Consider the following 20,684-nt stretch of genomic DNA (forward strand, 5'->3'; position numbering starts at 1 on the left):
TCAAAAGAAAAGAAAGAAGTGTTGAAAGTCGAATTCCTCTGAAGAAATATTGAAAGGAGCTTCATTCAGTTCAAGCTGCTAAATGGTTTTATTTCCCATTTTGCTTTCCAGAGCTTGGAATGCCATAAAATAAGTTTTTGTGATTTGTGCAGGGCATGAGTAATGAAACACATTTTGTGTTTGCTATGACTACCACAGTAACTCTCTCTAACAGTTCCTAATTGTAGAGAATACACAATAAGATAATTGGGGGGGGGGAGAGCTTTCATTTCCCCCACTATTCAATTGAAATACATAAACAATCTATGATGCCAGACCATAATGCACTGAACACTTGCTTTGTATGTAGGCAGCCATGTGAAGTCAGGTACAAAGAAGCAAACCTATGATTTTTGAAAATGAGGAACAAGTTGACCTCCATCACATCATTGACCTAAGCAAGTATATTTATAATAGGGTTGTGAATCATGTGTTGGAGGTGATCAATAAATACTTCTGAGAAATCTATTATCTTCCTTAACAAAATACTGTTTGCCCAGAAGTTTTTTTAAAAAGAAAAAGAAAAAAGAAGTCTGTCTTTATTTTATTTTATTTTTAAAAAGACTATTATAACTTTTAGCCTGGACCACCAAAAATCATGGTTATAGCGTAAATCCTCAGGATGTAGTGAGTCTCCAGATTGTAACTCCCTGGTAGTAGAGAATACAAAATATCTGCAGAACTGACATCAAGTACACTCAGGCTGCATTCACAGGCAGTTTATTTCATTTCCCAGCTGTTTTCCTAACTGTTCATTTCCACATTCCGTTCGAGCTTTCACATGATAAAGCACCACTTCTGGAAAACTAAAGAATCATAGTGCATGTTTAGCTCTCATTTCTGTGTTATTTCATTCGGAGGGAGGGGGCAGAAAGGGTGAAGGAGTAGTGAAATTGTCCAACCATGTTCGTTGTTATGCCATACCACACCCATTAGTCTGAATTAAATTTACTGAGACATGGCAGCACATAGGACAAAAAGCCACCATTCCACAACACAATGCAATGTAAAAAGAACATTCAAAACTGGGACAGAAACCCTAGCATTAAAATTGAAATAGTACCAGAATATTCCCACTTCTGAATGCACAATCAGAGATGGATTTAGGGTAGTGCAACCGGTTCTGTCGCACTGGGCACCGAGCCTAGAGGTGCTGTGGGGTGTAACAGCTTATAACTTAGTGAATTGAGCAAAATGGAAGGTGATAGTCTGGGAGCCACCAAATTTTGTTTTTTTTTTTTTATAAAATTTTTATTGGTTTTACAACATTTTTGAGAAAAACAAACAAACATTAAAAAAGACGAACATACACGTATAGTTTCAAACATATTTTCATAAACCTTCTTTCTAGGACTTCCCCATACCCCCCCTCTCTGCATCCCAATGTCCATAGTTCAGCTAGCAACTCCCAATTATTACTTTCCAATCTCTATCATCTTAGTCCTCTCTTACACTCTGATCTTATGTCCCTATACCCCTTTGTTTCTGGAAACCACGACATTTTAACATTCGTTAAGTTTATAGTAGTCCTTAAGATAGCTTTTAAATTTTCTCCACTCCTCTTCTGCCGTCTCTTTTCGTTGGTCACGGATTCTGCCTGTCATCTCGGCCAATGTCATGTAGTCCATCACTTTCATCTGCCATTCTTCCAAAGTGGGTAGGTCTTGTGTCTTCCAGTACTTTGCGATGAGTATTCTTGCTGCTGTTGTGGCATACATGAAAAAAGCTCTATCTTTCTTTGTCACCAATTGGCCGACAATGCCCAAGAGGAAGGCCTCTGGCTTTTTAGAAAAAGTACATTTAAGTACCTTTTTCATTTCATTATAGATCATTTCCCAGAAGGCCTTAATCTTCGGGCATGTCCACCAAAGGTGGTAAAAGGTACCTTCAGTCTCTTTACACTTCCAACATTTGTTATCGGGCAAATGATAAATTTTTGCCAGCTTGACTGGGGTCATGTACCACCTGTATACCATTTTCATGATGTTTTCCTTTAAGGCATTACATGCCGTAAATTTTATACCGGTGTTCCATAACCATTCCCAGTCAGCTGACATAAGGGAGCCACCAAATTTTGGCCTTGCACAGGATGCTGCTGAAATTTGAAAGACCAAAGTCCAGCCCTGGCAGAATTATCGTGAATATTATTGCGTTACTTGTCCTGATTATAATACTAGTGGTTCTATCCTGCATTATAACACTTTTTTTACACTGCATTACCCCCACCCTCAATAGACAGACAGACAGACAGACAGACAGACAGATGATATAGATTCTATTTGGGTTGCCATATGACAAGCCCTTTTTATAGTATATCTGAAGGAGCGTCTCCACCCCCATCGTTCTATCCGGACACTGAGGTCCAGCACCGAGGGCCTTCTGGCGGTTCCCTCACTGCGAGAAGCCAAGTTACAGGGAACCAAGCAGAGGGCCTTCTCGGTAGTGGCACCCGCCCTGTGGAATGCCCTCCCACCAGATGTCAAAGAGAACAACAACTACCAGGCTTTTAGAAGACATCTGAAGGCAGCCCTGTTTCAGGAAGCTTTTAATGTTTGATGTATTATAGTATTTTAATGTTCTTTTGGAAGCTGCCCAGAGTGTCCGGGGAAGCCCAGCCAGATGGGCGGGGTATAAATAATAAATTATTATTATTATTATTATTATTATTATTATTATTATTATTATTATTATTATTATTATTATTATTATTATTTTCATGGGTAGAGTTGTCATAGCGATCCATAGTTGAAAGTAAAAGTTGGCAAATGTCTCCTCTTTTTTGCTCTTCAAAATATGGCAACCCTATAAAAACAAACAGAAAAAGAAGAAACATACATGAAAATGTAAAAATAATGTTACTTACAAAGTGGGGCACATATCTACCCTCCACCCTCCTTTTTAACAAACTTTGTTGAAAATGTTAAAAACAATTATCAAACGCTATGTGTTGTCTCAGTTTTTCATCAAGACTGTAAAATATGATGAGACACTAGTTAATATATACATTTGTTTACTTATTTAAAAGTATTTATTTGCGTGTTCAGACCCAGAGAACTCCCCCCTAAATAAACACACATTTTAGTTTTGGTTTTTGGCAGAATTTAGGCCACAACTTTATTGATTAGAGAAAGTGAGTGGTTGCATAAGCTCTGGTTCGACTAGCTCCCTGCACCCTTGCAGGCAGCACTGACCCAGGGCACCAGCATAGGTCAGCCAAGGGTGAACACCTGAGGTAGGTGAAAAGCTCAGGAACAGACTCTGTTCACTCCCCAGATGCTCCCCTGGTCTCATGCATGGGCACAGCCCCCTCTTGGGGGATGACCAAACCAAGTTGAGTCCCTGGATTCCTTTAACAGAATACCCTTCACATAGGGATGGTGAGACCGTTCTTCCATCCCTATCACTTGAACCAGTGCCTATCCGCAACCTTACAAGTTGTGATGATTTGCTACGTGGCAGGCGAAACCCAAATGGCAACAGCCAATCAGCCAAGTGGGGGAAATTCCTGCTGTGCCCCTGTCCCAACGACAGACGACACATGATGGCATAGCTAGGTCAATCGCAAAAGTAGGGAGAGGTGGGCGGGTGTTCTGATGCACGAGCCGAAAGAGGAAGCTCTGGGTCACATGCATAGGTATGTATAGGTCCCTTGATCCGTTTAGACTGCACCCCATTGGCCAAATTAAACCCAGCAACAAGGGACCTACAAATCGGGTGTTTTGGCTGTCCAATATACCCACGCACAACTAGGAGGTCAGTCTCCAGGTCTCATTGCAGCACATGCCCTCTTTTAGGGAGGACACAATATACAACTGGATCATAAAGATATAACAGTTTGCAACAATATAAAATAAAAACTGAACAATAAAATAATAAAAAGTTTAAAATACTTAAAATTAAAATTCTAGTGCGTGGAGGGGAATCATAATTTGTTTGTTGTTTATTTGTCTTGTAATTTATATGCAGAGAATGGTTACAATTCTAGAGAGAAGACAGTGAGTGCACTTCGGCAGCAGATTCACCACTCAAATGCTAGTTGAGTACATTGCCTCTGTTTGGGGGAGCGGCTAAATTTCCACTTACCTGGTTCTCCAGGGGAGTGTGGTTTCTATGGCCAAGGCCTAGTCTCAAAGCTATGCAGTATTCAGCACGGCCATGGGGGGGGGGTACCAGAGCCTTCCCCTATAGTCGTGTGATTTTTGTGGGAAGCACCAAATTGAATTGTCTAATCCGGGAGGAGCTGGGAGGCAGTGGACCTGACTTCGCTCAGGCCTGTGAGTTTTCTATAAATCCAAGCTGTGCCTGGGCCTCCCAGCTCAGACTTTTGTTGGACTTCCCATCCACTTGCCCTGTTCTGAGTGTCCACCCCAAAGTTGAATGGGCCAGTTTGTGTATGGACCTTGCTATGGTATACTTGGTCTCTGAATTTGGGTCCAGAGAGGAATTTGGCCAGTCTGAAGGTTTTCATCTACCTCATAGCAATCGTCACAACTTTTGGCGGATAAGGCATTGCGGTGGTGTTTCCCATCTGGTGGTCCACACAGGGACCGATGGGCCATAGTGGCCTTCTGGGTGGTAACGCTGACAGAACACTCCAATTTAATGCATGACCCTCAATCTAGGGTTGATCCATCAACCAGCAGGATTGATACCTGATACATACCCAATGCCTTCACCAAAGCCTACTTACATCTGCAATCAATAATAGTTGGGCCTATGTCAACCCAGCACTAATGCCCTGCGCCTTATTTCTGCCCTTCAGTGGCCCTGCCTATGCTGCATGCTTCCTACACATGGGTCCACAATAACAGCTCAGGTTTTATGCATCTAGATGTCCTGATCTTATAGGTTACGTAAACCAGACAACCATTGGCATTGGTTGTCCCTTTGTATTATGGAGCATCCTTTGGCTCTGAGTTTATAAAAGAGACACATTTACACTAATAGCCCAACTTTCTGTTATTTTTACAGTTGTGTGTGTGTGTGTGTGTGTGTGTGTGTGTGTGTGTGTGTGTGTTTATGTATTTCAATGTAACCTCATAGCGAATGATTTCTGGGTGGTGTCCATTATTTTTTTATTTTTGAAAATGCAATATTAAAACAATAAAAAGGCAAATGCAGCATAAAAGACAACAAAGAACAGCAGAGGGAGAATAAATAAAATGAATCAATATCATAAAACTCTCATAGCACAAGCAAATCCTAACTTATTGTTCTTAGAACGGGGGGAGGGGGGAGGTCATTTCTCCTCCTCTTAATCCATGAAGGCTTTTGAATATACAAGTGCAGAGGGTAAATCTTTTCTTAAGTGCCATAAAGACTATAACCCTTAAATGGTATAAGGCAACCAAAGCAATGCAACTGAGGTAAAGAAATTTAAATCTTTGATCTATGTAGCTTCTGAAAAAGATGTTTTGCTTAAGCACAGTGTAGCCAAGTATGAATTGACAGAGGTATAATCACTGGTGGTTGGTTCCAGCCTTGTGACAGGTAGGCAGTTCTAGAAAAAGATGTGCACAAGGAATGAGATTCTATTCTGTATGCTTCAATCATTTTTCACTGTGCAGAAAAAGTTATGGGGGAAATGAATGGAGAGTGCATGAAAGCCATATGCATTGTTAGCAAATGAAGACACTGTTTGCATATGATAATTTCCATGTTCACGGGATACCAAATTTATTTAGCAAGGCCACAATCCACATAATTCAGAGAAACTGCTTTGCCAGAACCAAAAGCTTGATGTATTCAAGGTCTTCCTTAAAATGCCGCAAAGAGAAACTTTGCTGCACGAATTAAGCATTCCTTGTGATAAAAGACATTCGTGTTGTTTATAGCACTTTTTTTGTCCCTATATGGCAAAGTGAAAAATGTATTTGAGGCCAAAGGAATAGCATATCTTGGCAGAGCGGCTTAAGCAGATTTCCTATTCACTGAACAGATAAATGAAGCCAGAGAAATACGTTAGTGAAACTGCTGCTTTGAATGCTAGCCCATTGCCTCGTGATATCCTCCGCAGGAAATAGACAATCACAGGTACTCACTGTCAAATCCAGTTTCCAGCTGAGATGCAGAGCCTGCTGCACGCATTGCAATACAACCTCTGTCCTTCTCCCTTTAACCAGTTGTTTCTCTTTGGTATGAAACAAACAAAATGGAAATATACAAGACAGAAACAGTTATTTCTTTCACAGCTGGTGACTGATAATGGGGCGGTTACACCACAAAGATAATAACAGTACAATAATATGTATAAAGATTTTTTTATGAGCTAAATATCTTTAAAAGCAATATGCAGTATCTTTTAAAAAGAATCATATGTGGCATTTGAGTACTATAAACAACAGAGGGTTTGTGACATTATTATTTTTAAGAAAACCACATTTATTATAGCACAAATGTTGACCAGTTGATTTCTACTGACACATGAAATGTTAGCCTGAGTTGCAGGTGTGTGTGTTTGCACAAGCATGTGCACATAAGTGTGTAAGGCTGCCATCATGCAGCCCCAATTGGAGGATTTGTAATGCTTCATCACAATCCTGGATTTGCATGAAGTCAGGGCAGAGTAATGAGTAAAACAGAATGCAGGTTGCACAACACTATGGCCATGGCATAGGAGTGAGAAGAGAGAATTATAGAATTCTAGAGTTGGAATGTGGCCCGAGGGTCATCTAGTCCAACTCTCCAAAGAAAGTGATGGCTTAAAACAATGGCAGATGCTTCAGTAAAGCAAGGATGAGAGAGGGAACGGAGAAGAAAATTGTGGTTTTAAACAACAGCAGAGGTTTGAGGAAAGTACCTTCATATGATGGAGTATTTGAAGGTTCTGCATCCTTTTAACTTAGGCGAACCGATTCACACTTTCAAAATTGCTAGGAGAGTTGGAATGCAGTTATTATTTGGTTTTCACATTGCTCTGAAATTTCTGAGGCTCAGCTCAGAAATGTGCACCAACATGAGTGTTTTAGATTACAATGCATGCAAAAATGCATATTTTATGAAAATGTGTTAATGTGTGTTTTGGATAAGCTTTGCAAAGGAAAGGGCAAGCTGATCTCCTTGAAACATGGGTTCTCTGAATGTCACCAGACCTTATCCTTCTAGCCAATATGGCAACACTAACATACACATGAAACAATGTGGTGCTTTAGAAGAGGAACTTAAGTAAATTGGAATCAAACATTCCAGAATGTCAGTACAGACTTTTCTCACCATTGCCTTTTTGCTATTTTAAGCAATGTGGAATAGCTAATGCTAACCAAGCATAACATAAAAAGCAACTCGTGGCAGAATTAAGCTCAGTGGGCATCTTAACGGAAATGGGTTCAAAATAAAGACCTGATTGAATAATTCAGTAAGTACCATGTGAAGAAACTTAAAAAACACAAGCAACCCCAAAAAACTATTCAAGTCTACAATGATTTGTGATCTAGAATGGAAAGGATTAATCAAGTCTTGCTATTTTCTTTCTCATTCAAATGTGAATCATAGAATCATAGAACTGTAGAGTTGGAAGTGATTGTGAGGATCATCTAGTCCAGACATGTTCAACTGGTTGACTGCGATCAACAGGTAGATCCCTGGGTGATCGTGGTCAATCGCAGAATCCTTATTGATCACGGGATTAAAAAGGAGAGGGTTGAATGTCTTTGCTCCCCTCCCCCCTTTCTCAGTTCCTCCGTTGCATCATGCGGGCGGTCATTTGGCGTTTGTTGATGTTGATTGTGGATACAATGATTGTCTATTTCAGTGTGTGCGTTTGTTAGTTGTGGATTTTTCAGTGAGTGATGTACAGCATTTCCCCATTTAAAAAGCTCAGCAACTCTTTTCTATCCTTCACAAAAAAAGCTCAACAACAACTCTGGTCTGTCCTCCCCTTCCACCCACGCTCCTCCTCCCTCCAATGACAATGGATAGATCACTGCTAGATTTGTTTATACTGGGAGTAGATCGCATTCTCTTGGGGATTGGATGTGCCTGTATCTAGAGGCATACTACCTTTAACAATGGATATGGAACATAGTCATTTTGGCTGGTAGCAAGGACTGTTTTTCAGCTGGAACTCGCCAGGACTCAGTTCCAGCACCTCTCAGGTTGGCACCATTGCCATTGTAAGAGAACAATGGAGATGGTCATGGTAAGTGCAGGCACCTCTTTTTCTAGAAAAATACCATTGGTCAAGTTTGCTAGGGCTGATGCACTTGCAGTTCAGCAACAGCTGGAGGGCCAAAGGAGCCCCACACCAGCATTAGATGATTGTGTGTATTATTTCTCTTATTTCAAACTGTGGTTAGTCAGCCCTGCTGCATTGGAATCTTTCCTGCCCATTCCATGCATGGAGAACTTAACATAATCTAAGCAACAGCAAGGGAAGGAGTTGTTCCAGTGAATGTATCTGAACCCACAGGCATGCCCACCACTCACATTTATTCACACACTTTTGGTAGTTCAAGAGATATAGGATCTTTTGCTAGAGTTATGTGTGTTTGAAATGCAGTTGTGTTTACCCTTAACAATATACCCACAAGACGTTCTCACACAAAAGGAATAATTGACCCCACCTATTGACCCCAATAAAGTCTGTCTTTACAAGAGAATTACTGTAACTATTGTTATGAAATATGCCAGGCTCCATCTCCTCAAATGAAGGGATAACCGCTTCTGTAAATTTATATAATTCTGGCGGAGTTTTAAAACATTATAGACTTACTCTTTGTTTTGAAGGGGCTCCTGTGCCTGTAAATTCCATCCACTTTTGTCAAAAAAAGCGGGAGGTTATGGATCCCCTATTACTGTGAATGGGAAAGGCAGAGCTTTGTATTATAAAGAGTGGTTTGGAACCCAAAGCACAGATTAAAGTGGAGAGAGCGTATACCAACCCAGAAAGGGATCAGATATTTGTATGTGTATACGCACAGAGAGATGCAAGGCAAATCTTTAAGCCTCTACACACCTCTACTATGGTTATAAAGTGGTAAGCTTGGCTCCTTTAATGAGAAAGATGACCACTTTCCAATATTGCTAGCAGCCCCTAAAAAGCATATAGCCTTATCTTTTCTTGTACAGCAATTCCTGGAGGGAACAAGGATAAGACTGTTAAAAATGTATTTTCTAACTTGAGTCAGTTAAGCTGCATTGATAACAGACCTGGGCTTTTTTCCTTTTTTGCCTTGAGATACAAAACCCATTCAGCAGTTTATTTTTATGCTAACTTATAATAATTTATTCGGATGGAAGTGGATGTGTATTTAATGAAATGCATCACAGTGGTCACTGGTTTGTGTTTTTAGAAAAAACCACTGAAGCAGTTTTAGGAAACATAAAAGCAAGTTGGATTGGATGGGAAATGGGCATTTTGGGTGAGGTGACACACCCCTCACTGAGTAAAACAATGTGAAGTCATTCACACATTGAGAGCAAATGTTATACTGCTTCTTTTGCCCTTAGTAGTGCCACATGTAGCCACTTCTGACCAGCTATGCATTGGTGTGATGTCAGTCACACATTAACCCCTGACAGGGTGTGTGCACCAACTTTTTAACCATTTACTATCCAATATTCCCTACCCCACCCCAGGCCTGAGGTTTCCCAGTTGTGAAGAAAGAATTCAAACATGGTTCAGCTGTCTTCTGTACAGAGTTATGGTGGTGCATCTTGTCCCTTGTACCAGGCAGCAAAATATTTTGAGCCAACCCTGATCAAAGCAAGCACGGTTCACCTTGAGTAGCCCCCCCCAAATTTATTCTTGTACCCCATTCCTCTTTTCCTCTTCCTTAGACAGTTCTTCGATAGCTGACTGCTGCAGCTCAGTATAGTAGCTGCTGACATTGATGTCCATACCCTGATCTTCAGCTACAAAGCCTGAAGCTCTGAAAACTTGTGGCAGCGATCTTTCCCTGGAGACCCTCTTGGCCCAGAGGTCACATTTTTCTCCTCACCAGCCATTCAAAACAAATCACAATGGGGGAAGAGGTTGTAACTCAGTGGCAGAGCACAGTTTGTGTCTTAAAGGCCCCAGGTTCAATTACCGTATTTTTTGCACCATAACACTCACTTTTTTCCTCCTAGAAAGTAAGGGGAAATGTCTGTGCGTGTTATGGAGGGAATGCCTACGGGTGGCATGCCTACGGATTTTCCTCCTCTAAAAACTATGTTCGTGTTATGGTTGGGTGCGTGTTATAGAGCGAAAAATACGGTGCCAACATATCCAAGGAAAGTTAGGAAGGAGTATAATGCTGAAGATCTGCTGCCCGTTAGCATTGGGAAAAATTGAACAAGATCAGGGGAGGGGAACCTCAGGCATGGGGCCCAAGTGAGACCCCAAGCCTTTCTGTCTTGAGACTCTCCCCACACCATTGCCCCTCCCTAATGACACTTATGCTGTTTTCCTAGAAAAAGAATGCCAGAACTCACCATGAACACCTCCCTTGTTCTCTTGTAATAGCAATGGTATCCACCTGAGAGGTGCCACCCTAGGCGGCTTCCAACATATATAAAAGCATAATAAAATATTAAACATTAAAAACTTCCCTATACAAAGCTGCCTTCCGATATCTTCTAAAGAGTGTATACTTATCTCCTTGTCTCGGAGGTCACAGAACTCTATACTTTCCAACATTTCTCCAGTGAAAATAGGGATGTCCTAAGGAAAAGCGGGACATTCCAGTATCTAGTCAGAAACCAGGACAGCTTCTGTAAATCCAGGACTGTCCCTGGAAAATAGGGACACTTAGACACTTACACTCCATAGCCACTTTTACCTGGCTGGAATCTCTGACAGCGCCTCTTACTTGCCTGGATGAAGTATACAGAAGGGTGTGTGAGTGTGTGTAGAATGGTAAAATTCATATTTGTTGCTCCACCCACTTTTGTCCAGAGTGCTGCCCAGAAGGAAATGTGCTTCTTGTATTAAAAACATTTCCCCACTCCTAATCTAGATCAGCCAATCACCCGGCTTGGTGCTGAACAGCTTCTCATGTTCCTACAATCTGAAATCAATAGAAACATTTAGTTTCTCCATTTAGTTAAATGGGCACCCTGAGGTTCTCTGAGCAGTTCCTGCCCCCACCGCTCACCAAAACTCTGGTTTCTGTGACTACTCAAAGGAAAAGCTTAGAAACCCCTGATCATCTTCGACCAAAACACTGAGATCCCTACAATTTAACAGTTTTCAGAATGGAAAAAGAGGGAGTTATTGACAGGCAGGAACAAGGCATCCCAGTTTGTGTGCTCTAAGAATAACAGTGAGAGCCAGCCATGTTAAATGAAATAAAGACAAGCTATTGAGCATAGCTTTTAGTTAAGGTCTATTTTCACCCCATTTTGTAAAGTGGTATTCAATTTAGGTAAATTGACAAAGTTCTTTTCAAACACTCATTTTTAGACTGAAACCGAAGACATATATTTATTGTCAAAAGAGCAGAAAGTTTGAGTCTTAGAAGGGAAATAATAATTGGCATAAAACTTGCAACTTTTTTTTGTTACAGAAAGATTCTTTGGGGGGTGGGGAACAATGCACAGAAACTGCAAAGGTATTAATTATCCCAACACTTCACGGATCAGCCCTACGAATGTGCCATCAGGATGTTTCAAACAATCTGTCTTTGAAATAACAAAAGAGCTATTTTTATGAGATACATATTTCCACATTTCCCCCTTACCTTTAAAAAGATTGCAACAGTAGAAGGGAACCATGGAAGTCTCATTGCACCTGAGGATGCTTGTAGTTGTCTAGTGATGTCTGATGGAAGCATTTTCTCCCCTTCTTTATCACTGCAGCATCCCTCCACAGACTCAAAATATTTAATTACACAGCTGGGCAATTTGTGGAGTTGTAGTTAACTTATGGAAACCAATAAATATTTTTCATTTGTTGGTTAAATGTCCACAGTGGGGCTTAGTTTTGCTTAAAATAGGAATGTTCCAATACTGCTACTTTGCTACTTTGGTTCTAGTTCAATAATAAAGAGGCTTAGTTTTTGCCCTTTGGAACAAAAAAAATAAAAAATCAATTTCCTTAACTCCAGTGGGCTTTCTTAACACCGACTCCAAGGATTTTTCATTTAGTTGAGTAGGTTAGTCAAATTTATCTTATTCAAGATAAATGTTTTCTTCGTTTGGCAGAAATATCAACACTTCCTGGGCCTATGTAATCAGGTTTTAATGGAGGCATATGAGAATGCTTCCTTTATAACAATTAATTGAGGACAACAGAGGAGCCCTGCAGGAAAGGACTGACACCCTGCTCTGACATTGGCCAACCAGATACCTATGGGAAACCTGCCAGCTCTGCCTGTCTTATCTGCTACCAAGCCAGGTTCAAGGTTCATGTATTGATTGACAAAGCCCTGAACAACTTGGGGATAACCTGAACCCTTCTATCCCAAGTCAACCACTCACTGAGATCATATGCAGGAGCATCTTTGGTCTTTCCCTGAGTTGGTGAGGCTCATTGGACAACAATGAGAGATGGAGCCTTCAGTGCCATCAGCCCAGTTCTGTGGAACACCCTGCCAATTCAGCCGGCACCGTCTGTGCCAACTTTTAAATGCCTGATGAAAACTTTTCGATTCTGCCAGGTCTATGTGGGAAATTAAGAAGAACACATCCCCCCAACAAGGGTCCATTGATGTTTGTTTTTAATTTCTTTTTATGATTTTATTGTTTGATTTTATGTTTTCATATAGTTGCGTGTCGAGGTCCCCAGGTCCACCCCAATAACTCACACAGCACACAGAATTTTTTGTTTAAGGTTTTTGGCATAATTTTGGCCACAACTTTATTAAAATACAAATTTGTGAGTGGTTGCTTAGGCATTGGTTGCGACTATCTGCCCCCACTGTGGGGGACAGACTGACATTCCGCACAATGTGAAAGTCAGAATGGGGAAATACACTTGGGGGTTACACGGAGCAGGGAATCTGCCCTCACCCCAAATGCAACCAGGAGCTCATTGCTATGGCCCGAGCCCCCTTGACAGAGTGGACAAGCAATAGTTAGCCCCCAATTCCTTTAACGGAATCCCTTGCAGCAGCAGCATTAGAGGGGCAGGCACAGCCAATCCATGCCCCTCAACCAACCAAACCATAAACCAATGCCTAACCGCAACCTTACAAGTTGTGACGATTTGCTACGCAGCAGGCAAAAACCAAATGGCCCCAGCCAATCAGCCAGATGGACAAAATTCCTACCAGGCCCCTGCCCCAAGAGCAGACGACCCCATGACAGGCATAGCAAGGTCAAAGCGAACAACTCTATTCTAGGGAGGGAGGGACGGGCAATCCGCTGCGAAAAGAGGAAGCCCTAGCCTCGTGCAAGGAGTTTTAGCGTTTCTGGCTGTCAATCAATAAATGGCAACATTAATTTCATCCCAACAACAAGGGAAGCCCCAATCGCATCAGTGGCCAATGATCAGTTAGCCTGCCCCCAACTTTGGAGTGTCCTGGCGGCCCCCACCGCAACACGTGCTCTCCATGAAGGAGAACACGCTTTGTCAACTGCTGTGATATATTTTTTCTGAGACAGCATATATAAACATTCAAATAAATAAATAAGATCTCACTGGTAATTCCTCAGAAGTGGCATTCAGATGAGTATTGCCTCTGATACCAGAGGTAGTGCATGGCTATCATGATCTAGAGTAATGGATAATCTTATCCTCCACGAATTTGCCATCCAGGTTGGTGGCCATCATGAACAGTATCTTTTGGAAGTGAGTCCCATAGTTTAATTATCTGCTAGGGATGAGAAAACATTTTTATTTGGATTTCTTTTAGTTTCTCATTGTTCTACTCTTAAGTTTCATTCTTCACATTTCTGCATCAGTCTGTAGCTTTTTAAAATGTTAAGTCCTTATGAAAATCCATTAGCATTTTATGTATCCTTATTACACATGTTTGTATGAATTTTTTCCCAATATACACTTTTTTCAAAGCATTTTTCATAATATATTTTTCTAACACTGGAAATATATTAAGTATGATACTGTGAAACAGGGAAGTCAAATGACATGGTGAAGCCGGGTTGGGTGTGTGTGTGTGAAATGAAGAAGGAAACAGCCCCTCCAAATTTCCTTGTTTTCCAGAAACAGTCCCAGATTTACAGAAGCGGTCCCAGTTTCTGATTTGATCCCAGAATGTCTGACTTTTCTTTAAGATGAAATGTTGGAGGGTATGGAGTTATGTGACCCCCGAGCCAGGGAGATAAGTACCTCTATGACCTTTAGAAGACACCCGAAGGCATGTATAGGAAAACTTTTAATGTTTGATGTTTTATTATGCTTTTAAATGTGTTGGAAGCCGCCCAGAGGGACTGGGCCAACTCAGTCAGATGGGTGGGGCATAAATAATAAAATGGTGATGATGATGGAACAGGATATCCCTATTTTCATGGAGAATTGTTAGAGGGTGTGTGGAAATTTGGGGGCTGGAGGAGAGAGCAAAATCATTTCTGGATTCCCCCACTGCTTTCTCTCTCCTCCCCCCGCAGAACTATTTCCATATCTAGTCAGTATCATTTACTTTGGCCAAAAGCAGGAGCTGAATAAGAAGCGCACCCCTCAGTTGAAATCTTCAAGTGAGTCTTGACATTTTCTCCTTGTCTTTTTAAAAATCCTATGCCGTTTCTGACAAATCACAGTGGATGAGTGAGATTCAAAAGTTCTTTGATTTTGCACAAAGCCTGGATGTACTATGATAGGAATTGTGCGGAAGCTTTGATGATATCTTGTGTTTTCAAGAATATCAGTTTTATTATTAACTGTGGGTTCACAAGGAAGGTACAAGTAAGGCAAATAAAAGAGAAAAAGGAGCATGTCAGCTTCTTTGAGAGTGTTGGAATGTTGTAATCATCAGGTTTTAATACCAGAGGATTTGGGGTTTTGTTTAGAATCATAGAAATGTAGAGTTGGAAGGGACCCTGAAGGTCATCTACTCCAACCTCCTCTAATGCAGGAATGTCAACTAAAATATCCATAACCGATGGCCATCTTACCTCTGTTTAAACACATCCAAGGAAGAAGAGTCTACATCCTTCCAAGGGAGTCTGTTTCACTGTTGAACATCAGCTCTTCCTGATGTTTAGTCAGAATTTCCTTTAATGTAACTTGAATCCATTGGTTTGGGTCCTACCCTCCAGAACATGATCCAGCTTGTCTTTATCCTTCTTAAATGTGGTGCCCAGAACTGGACACAGTACTCCAGGTAGGGTCTGACCAAGGCAGAACAGAGAGGTACTATTACTTCAGATGTAGACCCACGGCAATCTTTGCAGCTGCAATACTTGGTAACAACAGCAGCTTTTAAAGGTTCTGAGACACCAGAGATATTAGAACAATTGGTCAAATCCTTTGAAGCTAAAAAAGGTCTGCAATTACTTGTTATAGATATTTACCATCACCTAATTTTAAGAAATTAGTGGAACAAAGAATTTGAGGTTCCTATCTAGACAGTAGGAAAGTGTTTTAGTTTCTGTAGCAAAGGTGTCTAACTACGACTTGTACAACATAAAATAATATTTAGAATTTACTGAACTCCATTACGTTTAAATAGAAAAGGACTGTCCAAGAGAGCATGTTGTTGGAGATGTTATAATGATAAGACGTCTTTGAAACACATGATTTACAATGTCCTTTGCTTACTAAGTATTGGGAGAAAGTATTAGATTGTTTATTCAGGACTGTGTGGGAAAAGTTTAAATTTTCAGATGAAAATATTCTTTTGAATTACGTTCCTACTATATGGAATTTGACAACTGGACAACATAACTGGATTCTTTGTGCCCTTACTATGACCAAAAGACTGATACTGGTGAACTGGAAAGAGAAAACTATGGTCCTATTCAGTCAATGGATTGAAAATATTGTTCCCCTTTATTCACTTTTTATTTCTGCTTTATATTGTTCAGTTATAATATGCTCCATAAAAAATATAAAACCACAAAAATGCATAACATAGTAACCAACAAAAACATACACATAGTTTAAAAGGCCATAGGTTTTTTATAAATTAGCCAAATACCTTGGAGAAGAGTAATGTTTTTGCCTGTCACCTAAAGATATGCAACAAAGGTGCTAGGCAAGCCTCTCTGGGGAGAGCATTCCACAATCAGGGAGCCACAGCAGAAAAGGCCTGTTTTCATGTTGCCACCCTTTATGTCTTTCCTGAAGGAGGCACATGAAGAAGGACCTCAGTCAAGCATCCATACCTAAGAGAGAGGGGTGTTATGTATTCAGTGGTCTGTGTTTGCCTGAGCTTGAGTCTGGATTAAGGATTCTGAGCCCCTGTGTTTTGTTTTGTTTTGTTTTGTTTTGTTTTGTTTTGATTTGATTTGATGCATGATATCCAATCAGAGAACATTTCAGGATTTGGGCCAGTGTCAATGGTCCTTAAACTCTGAGTTATGATTCGTAGCTTAGGAGTTTAGACAGTCAATAACATTGAGAGTTGGAGTGGCCCAGCCCTTCAGAAATGTATATAAGCAGTTGCTTTGCTCCTGTTGTCCAGTTCTGTTAGTCAATAAAGGTTCTTGCTGTTAACACTGTATCTTGCTCTGTGGGAAACCACCTATACTTCAACAACAGTCCAGCACCTCCACAGGTAAACTCCAGATGTAAAGGAGAAGTAGACTTGTGTGTCATCAGCATATTGCTGACAATATACTCCAAAACTCCAGATAACCCCACTCAACAGTTTCATGTAGATATTACATGGGGGGTAAAATCAAACCCTGAGGAATCCCATGTTAAAGGCTCCAATGACCATCCAAGTTGGACCAGAACTATTGCAAATTGGTTCCACCTACCCCTAACTCAGACTGCTGCTCCAGAAGGATACCATGCTTGATGGTATCGAAAGCTGCTGAGAGCTCAAGGAGAATTAACAGGGACGCCTTTCCCATGTCTCTTTCCCAACAGAGGTCACCATACAGGGCAACCAAAGCTAGGCCAAAACTAGGCCTAAACCCTGATTGAAAAAGATATATAAAATCAGTTTCCTCCAAGAGTGCCTGGATCTGGTCTGTGTTAAGGCTGTAATGTTAGGTCATGGGCCCCACTTAGCAAAGCAGGACTTAATATGGACAGATTTAGCCTGCCTTGATTTAGGATTGAATTAAAATGGCAATATTCCATTCCCCGCCCCTGTATAATGTTTGTTTCCTAGCTGCTGATCATTCACAACCTCTTTCTGGTTCTTGTAGTTCTTGTAAACTATTCTGTCTATGGTAGTTGACTGGTTTTCTCAGTAGCATAAATCTCTACTTAGACCTGCTTCCGAAGGCATGTTTGCACAAGGACTGAGAAGAAACAAGGGGGCTGCAATCTATAGGAAATAGGGAACCCCTTCATCCTCCTAAAGAAGTGCTTTCTCATAACTATGATGAAAGGTTCATTTCTATGGCCAAGACTGATGAATAGTATCAAACTGCAATCCTCAAAGTTTAGCCATGCTGTAAAATTCTATTTGTTGAAAAATATTATTGCTAAGAGCAAGACAGCCTTGGTTTCATTTGAAGCTTTGTTGCTTTGATGGTGAAGTCAAAGTTTGAAAATGTCAGGATTTCAATAAAAAAGATACATAGATTCTTTGTCCCTATTTTTAAAGCATTGTTTGTAACCAGTTCACAATGCTTTTTCAAGAAATGTTTGTAGTACCATAGCCTGAAAACAAGAAGCCTCTTTTATGTAGTCTAAAAATGTCTATAATGAAATCTTCCATAAGCCTTAAAGCTTTCCGGAACTTGAGAAAAGACAAGGACACACATCTGCCTTTGATTGTATCGAACATTTGTTGATGAAAGGACTGTGTAAACTTGAAATGTGGTGGATGACTTGTGGAAGATTTCGTGACATTTTTTTACCATAACTTTTCACTGGTTCTTTTCCTGCAGCTGTTGACTTGTTGCCAATGCAATTTCTACTCAGAGTAGACTTACTGAAGTTAAGAGACACAACTAATTTAGGGCCGTTAATTTTAATAACTATAACTCAATTAGATACAGCCTATTATCTCTGTAGTATCTGTTTGTTCTAGCGGTCAAAGTGTGGTGGGATTGCAGCCCACTTCTTTCTGGTGGATCTACAATCATCCCACTTAGTGCTAAAATGCATACTGTCTCCAACAGTGGTGGAAGAACATAAGCATCATGCTTAGTAGCCACTGACAGAGATATCTTCCATGAATTGTCTTGTTTTAAAGCCATTCAAGTTGATGGCCATCACTACCACTTGCAGCAAATCCTATAGTTTTAACTGTACTGTATCAGTTTTATTTATTGATTCATGGTTTTCCAGTCTGGATTGGAGGGCAAACAGAAAATTATGGTTTGTGTTAAACAAGAAATAATTTGTTGAATTTAGCACTCAGTGGTAGGAGGGAGTGTTTACCAAACTATGGCTTGGCATTACATGAGAACTTAGTCTCAGAATTTCAAAATATTGAATAAAGGCATTCACTTCTGAGGGCATTACTTAGAGGGTGCATTTGATAACATTTATTTGTTTATAGGTGTGATTTCTCACCAGCCCTTCAGTGTAATGTCCCAGAGCAGATTATAGCAATATAACCATACAAGTAGTTTATACACAATTATATAAGCAAGTAAAACAATTCCAAGCAAAAAAAAGCACAGTAAAGATGATAAGATGAGGTGAGAAGAGAAGAGAAGACTTATGGGTTCCACAAAAATACTTTATTTGCTAAGGGCTAGGGTGCAGAGGTCCATCTTCAACATATGACAGAAACTGTATAATGAGGATACTAGACACAGCTCTGTGGGGAGAGTTTCACAATTCAAAGAAAGCCCTCTTCAAGGCCACAATTCCCTACATTTCTGACACTGGTAGAAGTACCAAGAGAACCCTTTCCTTCTGTCTTTTAAATATTGCTGCAGAAACATCTACATCGCATAATGTAAGAGTGAGATGGAATATAATGTGACCAGTTTTTAATGCAGAAATGTCAGTGTGAAGACTTTTCTTCCTTTCTTTTTCCACTAAGGATTTCATTTCTAATGGGATTTTGGTTCTCACTGAAACTAATTTTTTTCTGTCATGTCTGCTTTACTTGATTTTCTTTGGGATAAACTGATAGTCTCCATTTTTTCCTTTTAAGAGCCTTGTAGAAACTGCAGTACTAATGAAGACATTTTTAAGAAATAATATTGTTCTCTATTACCACCACCCCCTGTATACTTTAGTATTTTTGTCCTTTCCAAATATTATCCCTTGTCTGGAGTTGCTTGGAACTCTCTGCCCCGCCCCACCCCCCAAAAAAATCATAACAACATTCTAGCCATCATGACTCATAGCCATTGATAACCTTTTCCTTGTTTAATTGTTTAATCCCTTTTGAAGCTGACCAGAATAGTGACCAGCTACATTTTATGGGAGTAAATTCAGTAGTTTAACTCTGTAGTGTGTGGAAAAAGTACTTCCTTTTGTCTATCATGAATCTCCCACTATTCAGCTTTCGCAGCTACCTTCGCTTCTTATCTCCCCTTCAGCTCCTGTCTCATACTCTCTCTCTCCAAACTGCTGCTTCTTTTACACAAAGCCCTTAAGACCCATCACTGGGGCTCCAGGGAGGATGAGTCACCTTCCCAAAAGAGCTCTTGCATTCATGGGATGATCTCTGTGCATCTTGACCACTAGCTCCCATTGAGATTCAGAGCCATTAAATTCAGTATCCCTAACAAAAGATAGGGCTTGGAGAGGCCAGCATCTATAACAGCAGCATCCGTGACACTTCCATTTAAGCAGCATTGCTAGGTGTAGTCCCATTTCCCTGCAGAACTGGATGTACAATGTGCAAAAATAGAGGAAAATATCATAAACCCACTTCATATCTATTTCAGCACATCTACTGGTGGCTGGTGCTTTATATATCCTGATAGCTGTGACTATGCAAAAGAACATTATCTATACCATTACTTTTTTCTCATAATAAATCTGATTAATTTCTTCAATTTATCATATCTGCTCAGCAAAGGAAGGAGGAAGTGACTTTAGTCGGCTTGAGACTCTAGACTAATCCAGACTTCCTTTTGTGCTGTGTTTCTAGGCTTTAAATCTCTACATAAGAGCATTTTTTGTTTTCCCCCAGTGCTTTCCCTGGGGAAGCCTACTCTTTAGCTCTGATTTGGAGCAAATGGCAATCCGCAGAAAACCCAAATTACTGTTTGTTCCGATGCAGCATTAAAGAGCGGTTACAGAGGGCAATAATAACAAAAAATCACACAGACACAGACAGCACTTTAAAGCAGGGACCTGTGCCTAGAAAGTATGGGTGGATGAGCCCGCAGTTCTGCTGTTGAAAGAAACGTAGTCCAAGTCTTTACTTAGCAGTTTATTTATACATACCTTAAGGCATGGGTAGGCAAACTAAGGCCCACGGGCCGGATCAGGCCCAATTACCTTCTGGATCCTGCCCGCGGACGGTCCAGGGATCGCCGCATGGATCGCCAGCGCGGGCGTTCTTTCTCTTTCCCTCCCTCACACAGCAGCGGCGGTAGCTCCTCCCTCTCTCCTCCTGGCTTCTTCCCGCCCTGCCTAGAGGAGGAAGGGGGCTGGGCTTTGTTGGTGCCAGCAGCAGTAGCGCTTGAGCGGCCACCATTTTAAGCAGCCTCTATCTGGAGCCCTTTCGTGCGCC

The 20,684-nt window shown here is 40.8% G+C and overlaps 2 long non-coding RNA genes across 2 annotated transcripts in view; one reads left to right on the forward strand and one right to left on the reverse strand.

Moving 5' to 3' along the window:
* Nucleotides 1-20,684, forward strand: part of LOC308579312 — a 205,456-nt gene that overhangs the window by 75,110 nt on the left and 109,662 nt on the right. The window lies entirely within an intron of this gene.
* LOC308579313 lies at nt 2,751-15,240 on the reverse strand. Its single transcript, XR_014004406.1, has 3 exons — nt 15,031-15,240; nt 6,081-6,169; nt 2,751-2,841 (listed from the first exon to the last, which is right to left on the reverse strand). It is a non-coding gene; the product is annotated as an uncharacterized lncRNA (long non-coding RNA).

This window comes from Podarcis bocagei (genome assembly GCF_964188305.1).
Source record: "Podarcis bocagei genome assembly, chromosome: Z".
Lineage (NCBI taxonomy): Eukaryota > Metazoa > Chordata > Lepidosauria > Squamata > Lacertidae > Podarcis > Podarcis bocagei.